This window comes from Meles meles, chromosome 16 (genome assembly GCF_922984935.1).
Source record: "Meles meles chromosome 16, mMelMel3.1 paternal haplotype, whole genome shotgun sequence".
NCBI classification, from domain to species: domain Eukaryota; kingdom Metazoa; phylum Chordata; class Mammalia; order Carnivora; family Mustelidae; genus Meles; species Meles meles.
Window position 1 is genome coordinate 14,900,045 of NC_060081.1, and position 7,519 is coordinate 14,907,563.

A 7,519-nucleotide genomic window follows, 5' to 3' on the forward strand; every position below is an offset into this window, starting at 1 on the left:
TTTGTAGTTCTTGTCAAATTAGTTGGCAACATTTAGAAATTGGAATATTTAGCATTTTTTAAATCCATATTTCTAGCCTCTACTTAATATTTGAAGGCTCTACAACATTGAGCCCCCAATGGCAATAAATGGGCTGGAACAGAAGAAAGGCTCCTTCCTCTCATGGAATACGTGTTTCTTGCACCTTGTGTCGCCTTGTAAGAGGTCACTTATCTCTTCCAATGACCTGTCTAATCCCTGTAGGTACTTGGTTTTGTAAACGCTGTTCTGTTTGGTCCTTTATCTTTCTTTTTCTTAGTGATTTGCATGAGCTCTTTACATATGTAGATATATCCATGTGCTCTTTTATACAATATTTTCTGTTTTATACAATATTTATACAATTTTATACAATATTTTGTTATTAATTCCGTTTTCAGAAAGCTTTGTTTATGCTACTTCTTTTTTATTAAATAAATCTTTTTTTAAAGATTTTATTTATTTATTTGACAGACAGAGATCACAAGTATGCAGAGAGGCAGGCAGAGAGGCAGGCATAGAGAGAGGAAGGGAAGCAGGGTCCCTGCTGAGCAGAGAGCCGGATGCAGGGCTCTGTCCCAGGAACCTGGGATCATGACCTGATCCAAAGGCAGAGGCTTTAACCCACTGAGCCACCCAGGCGCCCCTGTTTATGCTGCTTCTTGATATTCAGAAGTTTTTAGTGAAATCTATCAGTTTATTTCACTTTAGGACCATTGGCTTTTGTAGTTGCTTAGGAAAGTCTTCCTCAATCTAAGATTATAAAAAATATTACTGTTTATGTTTTCATAAAATGCTTATAAGTACACCTGCCCAATTTCATTTTTAGAGTATTTCATCATTTCCTCACTTATTTGAAGTGCTGCAGAGAGTAGTACACTATTCTGTGCATCTTTTAAAACTAAACAGTATATCTGGAGGACTGCCTCATGTTGGTCAACATAGATCTACTTGATATATAATAAATATACAATAATTCCACTATAAACTTATTTTATAATCTATTTAACCAGCCCCTACTTAATAAAAATTGAGATTTGTCTAGTGTTAGGTTACTACAAACAGTGGCACAATAAATATTTGTTTCCTTATGCACCTATTTCCTAACTATCAGTAGAATCAATTCCTAGAAGTTGAATTATCAAATTTAAAAGTATGTGTATTTTTGAAAGGCATTGCCTACTTCCCATCTAAAGAAAGTGAGGCTTATACTCCCACTAGCAATGTACAGGACTGACTTTTTCCAGCCTGTGTCTATTATCTAATTTACTGATCTTGCAATCTGATAGATGAGTAATAGTGTTCATGATTTTAACTTCTATTTACTTTATTTTCAATGAAGTCAAGCATTCTTGTTTTTGTTTTGTTTTGTTTTGTTTTGAAATAAATTGCTTATCCAGGTCCTTGGTACATTTTCTAAGATCCTTTTCTTACTAGTCAGCTGATGATTCATGCTGAATGATGAGATCCTTCTTTTGTGCACTACAAGTATTTCTTTCTCCAAGTAGATGTGGTTTCTAATTTTCCTTTTTAGGCTTTCTGTTGTGTAGAAATGTTTTTAACATAGTCTCATGTATTAATGTTTTCTTTTTATGGCTTCCAATTTTAAGTATTATTTAGAAGGGCCTTCCACCTCTCTCTTCCTCTCTCTCTCTTTAATATGGAACACATCATAAATTTGCCTGTTATCCTTGCTCAGGGGCCATGTTAATCTTCTTTGTATCTTTCCAATTTTAGTATATGTGCTACCCTAGTGAATACCATTCTACCGCTTAATATTCGATCTAAAAAATCTCCCATGTTAGCAGTCATTTTTTACATTTAAATTTCTAAGTCATTGAATGGATTTGGTGTTGAGTTATAACTTTTTTGCAGTTGTCCCACCCATTTATTAAATAATCTATCTCTTCCCAGCTGTTTTGGAATGATCCTATATTAATTCCCTTTAATATTTGGGGCTACCGCAGGACCCTTTATAACATTCCAGTAATTTGTCTATTGGTTTGCCAAAATCAAACCTTTTTAAGAATTGTGGCTTCATGATACAGTGTCACAAATTAGAGTCTTAGAATCATAATCAGTATTTATTGAACAAATACTGTCCTGGTTCTAAGAGAAACACAAAGAAAGTTCAGACTCCATCCCTGCCCTCTTGAAGACAAGAAAAAGATGGCTGCCAAACTCAAGAGTTTCCTCTACTCTCCAGTTCAGTGACTGGCTCCAAGCTCGCTGTTGGTGGCACTTGGAGGACACAAGATGAAAAGATAAAGGTGTTGCTGGAAGTAGAGAACAAGACCCCATTACTGACCTCAGGGAAATTTCAGGCCATCCCCAGATCCTTTTTTCCCCAGCATGGAAGACTCTGTATAGAATTCTGATACATATATTCATATGCTCTAGGCAAAAGCATTTGGGGACATTCTGAATTCAAGGCCACTATTCGATATGTCTTGCTTTGGATCTGACAAGAGTCATGCTCTAACCTGCTTATTTCATCTCCAAAGCCTGTGCAAAGTATCCTAAGCAGCTGAGTCACCACAACACCAGGATCACATCATTTGTACAAATACGAGAAAAAGCTAAACATTTTGCTCACTCTTCTCAAAATAGCAGTGGAGTAATGATCCACTCCCCCAGATAATTGGCTTTAAAATGCCTCAAAGAGTCAGCAAGATTAAACATTTAGCTGCTCCCCTGCGGGGGACTCTGGAAAAAAGCCACACACTGAGCAAAATTTAATTTTCTCCCATTTCACCCCCCCAAGGTCTGACTTCTATCACACTCCAAACAAGGTGAGAGATCTAAGATAGACGAATAGTTTCTGGGTGGTTGTGGGGTGGGAGGGCTGAAGAAGCCGGAAACAAAGGCACTCAAGTTGAGCTCTTTCAAGAAAATCAGCAAGTAACAAATAACATAAAAGATAACAGCCAGCAACTTACCTCCAGCAACCTGGAAGAGATCACAGGGATGTCTGGCAGCTTCTCCATCCCAGTAAAGAACTCAAGAGACTTCATGGAGCTGAGAAACTCAGTATAACTAGAGCTGAGCTTTTCCAGAAGTCTATTGGAATTTTGCCTCCCTGTCCCTCCTTTTTGGGAGACCTTTTCCCAAATTCAAAGTGTAAAACATGTTAAAGATTTTATTTATTGATTTATTTATTTGAGAGATAGAGCGCGCGCAAGTAGGGGGAGCAGCAGGCAAAGGGAGGGGAGAAGTAGGCTCCCTGCTGAGTAGGGAGCCAAATGTGGCACTCGATTCCAGGACCCTAGGATCACGACCTGAGATGAAGGCAGATGCTTAACTGACTGAGCCACCCACGTGCCCCAAAGTGTAATGCATTTTAGAACCGGTTTGGTCAACTAAAGGGATTTAAGTCAAACTCAAAGTCAATAGAGTAAATCTCATTTCTGTGTTAAAAACAAGACAACTAGTACCAAACAGAGTCACTTATGCTAAGCCCCAAGCCATCAAACAGAGACTTAATTACAGTTTTAGCTCTCCCAGAAATGGAATCTTAAACCAGTCTGTCAGGAATCACCTGAACAGCACTAACTAGGTAATCTGCCTGATGATCCCCTGCTATCTCCTAAAGGAAAGTAAACTTGCCTTAACCAACCAGCATCTTCTCCCCATGTAACTTCCTTACTTCTGCTCCCTTCCATCTATAAAAGTCTTCCATTTTGTACGACTCCTCAGGGCTCCTTTCTCTCTGCTGGATGGAATGCTGCCCAGGTCATGAATCGCTGAATAAAACCAGTAAGATCTTTAAATTTTACTCAGTTGGATGTTACTTTTTAACATTTGATATAAATATACATCTAGGTAGAGAGATGATAGATGGATGGATAGAGAGATGAAAGACAGAGAGATAAAAAAATAGGATGCAATTTTTTAGACATATCATTGAGTGGGGAGAAGTATGGAAGAGTCACGAAAAGAATTAGAAAAAAGGAGGAAGGAAATAAGAAAATAACTATAGGTGAATAGCAGGTTCTATGAACTGTTGAACTGCTGTGTGTGTTAACCCACTGAGCCACCCAGGCGCCCCGCTGTGTGTGTTAAAAAAAATAATGAGATGGATTTTAGTCATCAGAGGTTCAATTTTACCCAACATCATGTTTTCCTTTGTATTGTTAAATATTTCCATCCTACAAGATGCATAAACTTTAAAGATGAATAGAATAAATATTTATCAGTGAGCTTAAGACACAAAATGGTGCAAATACAGTGGAAGCCCCCTTTCATCTCTCTTCCTTTTCCCTGCCTCACCCCACCTGCGCTCTCCCCCCAGCCCTTCCCCCATGCTCCCACTCCTAGCGCTCTAGAACCTGGCAGTTATAAGTGCACATATTTACCCCATAAGTACAGTTCTGTGTGTCCATATAACTGTATAGTACTCTTTTGCATACTTTTAAGCTTGGACATAAATGATATACTTCCTGTATTCTTCTGGAAATTTCTCAGTCCAGTTCAACATAAAATTGAAACTGATCATTATTTTCTCTGTCTAGCTCTGGCTCATTATTCTGGCTGATTTGTAGTACTACATTATGTGAATGAACCACATTTAGGTTGTTCCCACATTTCAAGCTTTTATAAACAGTGTTGAAACAGTCTTTGATACAGTTCTTTAAGCATGAGTGTGAACAGTATTCTAGGGTACAAAGATAGGATTGGAATTTCTGGGTCAAATAACATAATTTTTCAATCTTCTTCTTACTATTCTCTTGATTTATCTATATATTGACCAAAAAATGATCACTAGAGAACACATATATAAAATGTTTAACTCAATGGTTTATTGAATTCCTTGTGGAGACTGCCCACCCTTGTTTTCATGTGAAGAAATATGAAACTAGAAATATTTTTAATTATAAAGGGTACTGGCATGGGAATGAAATATATTGCTTTTTTTGTGATACAACGAAAAACATGAAATCCTGCTATCCTTTCTGATGTCTGACACGTGTTATCTAGTCATTCTCCTAGGCCATACTGTCATTCAACTATGAAGATAGCATTCAGGAATTTTGAAATGTGTCATGGACCATAGCGTCCACAAGCCATCCCCGAAAAATCTCTCAGGAACTAAAACCAGCAGCTAAGAGAAGACTAGAGATAGAATGGACAGAAGAAAGACATGTGGTGAGCACTGAACCCACTTAGAAAGATCCAAGATTACAAGGCCGCAAGAGCACTGGCTGTTATGTGTAACTAATGAATCATTGAACACTGCATCAAAAACTAATGGTGTACTACTATACACTGGCTCACTGAACATAACAAAAAAAATTACAAAACAGCAGTCATTGTGGCTCAAAATGTAATTCTACAATAACGTTGTTCAAGTAATATGAATGCAAAAGCCTAAATGTGGAGGAACTCACAGAGGTGGTAGCAAATGACTCAGCTCCTATCTTAGATTTACAGGACTGTATAGACATTTCTTAAAACTCATAAGCAGTGTCTTTCTTCATTCCACATATATTCTTTGAGTACTTACCACGAGTCAGGCGTGGTGCTAAGTCCCAAGAATACAAGGACAGAATAAGTATAGCCGTAGGGGAAACAAGCATTGAATGACTTATAAAAAGGGGCACCTGGGGGGCTCAGTTGGTTAAGCATCTGACTCTTGATTTCAGCTCAGGTCACGATCTCAGGGTTATGAGGTGAAGCTCCATGCTGGGAGTGGAGCCTACTTATGATTCCCTCTCTCTCCCCTCTCGATCTCAGGGTTATGAGGTGAAGCTCCATGCTGGGAGTGGAGCCTACTTATGATTCCCTCTCTCTCCCCTCTCGATCTCAGGGTTATGAGGTGAAGCTCCATGCTGGGAGTGGAGCCTACTTATGATTCCCTCTCTCTCCCCTCTCTCGGCCCCTCCCCCCTCTTTCGGCCCCTCCCTCTAAAGAATGACTTACACAAATAAACAAAAGTAGGACGATAATCTGATAAACAATATAGAATGAAGGTCCATGGATACACACCAGGGGGAATGCGCATCTAGACAAGTAAGCCCAGGAATGCTTCTCTAGTGTATGCGCTCCTTGAGCAGAGACCTACAAGATGAGGTCACGGGGATAAGACAGAGACAGGGGAGCAGCGGGCACAGCAGGATAGAACCTGGGATGTTCCAATACCAGATCAAAGAAAGCACCAAACCAAGAGAAGCATCAGGGATTGAGGGATAGACAATAAGCAATAAGACAGGAAGTCATTAAATACAGAGAGTTCAGAAAATTCTTCGAAGTCATGGATGTATCCACCTTGTATCTGTCATCATCCAATGATTTCTACCAAAAATGACACACCTGACCCAGTTTCTTCAACAGATGCCAAGGAAAAATTAAGAACTATATCCACCAAAGATAAGGTGTGGATTTTCTTTGGATCTTAGTTCAAGAAATCTAATTGTAAAATGACACTTATAGGACAATTGGGGAAATCTGGACTGTGACTGGACATTAGAAGACAGGAATTCATTGTTTTCCCATGTGATCATGGCATTGGGGTCCTCATGTATTAGAGGGACATTCTGAAGTGTTTGGAAATGAAATGATAAGATGCTCAGATAGGATGTCCATTGGAATGGTCTGGCATGAGCATGGGAAATGGAGCAGAGAGAAGGTCATGATCGCTGAAAAGAGAAGAGCATGATATGTGTTCGTGGGTTAGGAACTACCCGTGCTGCTTTTTATAACAGATTCTTAACTTCCTTTACTCTCTTTCTTTGGCTTTTAAGACACTTGTAAGGGCCTGGTTAGCCAGAGGGAGCCATTTGGTTGTGAACTTAGATTGACCCCACCCCTCCCACAGGAACTTACTTGCAAAGCCCAGATACAAGGGTGGGCCAGGCCGGGTGGAGACATCCAATCAGTGGGGAGCACATATATCTACTAGGGTAAATTGAAATTCAATTGGCCACCGGTATTGCCAACCTAGCAGGACTGTGCAGTTCTCCCTGTGTATTGCAATCTCATCGTCCACCTGTGTTTAAGCCAGGCTCAACCACCTCTATAAAAGTTAGTCTGTGAGGCTGGGAAGGGTTGTCGCCTCTTGGAAGAGAGATAGCCCTGACAGGTCAGTTTGATTCTCAATGCTTGGCACGAAATAAAGCTTTGCTCGACCTTTGCTTTGCATCAGTCTTGCTCCTTTGATCATGGACCCATTATTGGGGGACTCTGACAACACTAAGTTGTGTTTTGTTTTGTTTTGTTTTTCTGGGTTGGACTGCAGCTGCTTATTGCCAGTTGATAGGGTTTGTTTTCTTTACTTTTCAAAATTCCATCAGGTGCAGGTATCCAAGGAGGAGGAGCCCCTGATTCCACTTCCCCCTGCTCCCACCTTCGCCCAGAAGTCATCTCGGCAATAGCTGTCAAATGTCCAGACCCAAATGGAAACTAAGCAGGCCAAAGGTGATGAATGAGTGGCCGGGATTCGGGCCCCCATGTTGCAGACCTGGTGCACACCTACTTCTCTCCACTGTGTGAAACTAGAAGGAGA

The 7,519-nt window shown here is 39.9% G+C and overlaps 1 non-coding gene across 1 annotated transcript; it reads right to left on the reverse strand.

Annotated features, from left to right (window-relative positions):
- Window positions 1–1,672: 1,672 nt before the first annotated feature.
- On the reverse strand, window positions 1,673–1,779 carry LOC123927327. The gene has a single exon (XR_006815413.1). It is a non-coding gene; the product is annotated as a U6 spliceosomal RNA (small nuclear RNA).
- Between the last annotated feature and the right edge of the window lie 5,740 nt (window positions 1,780–7,519).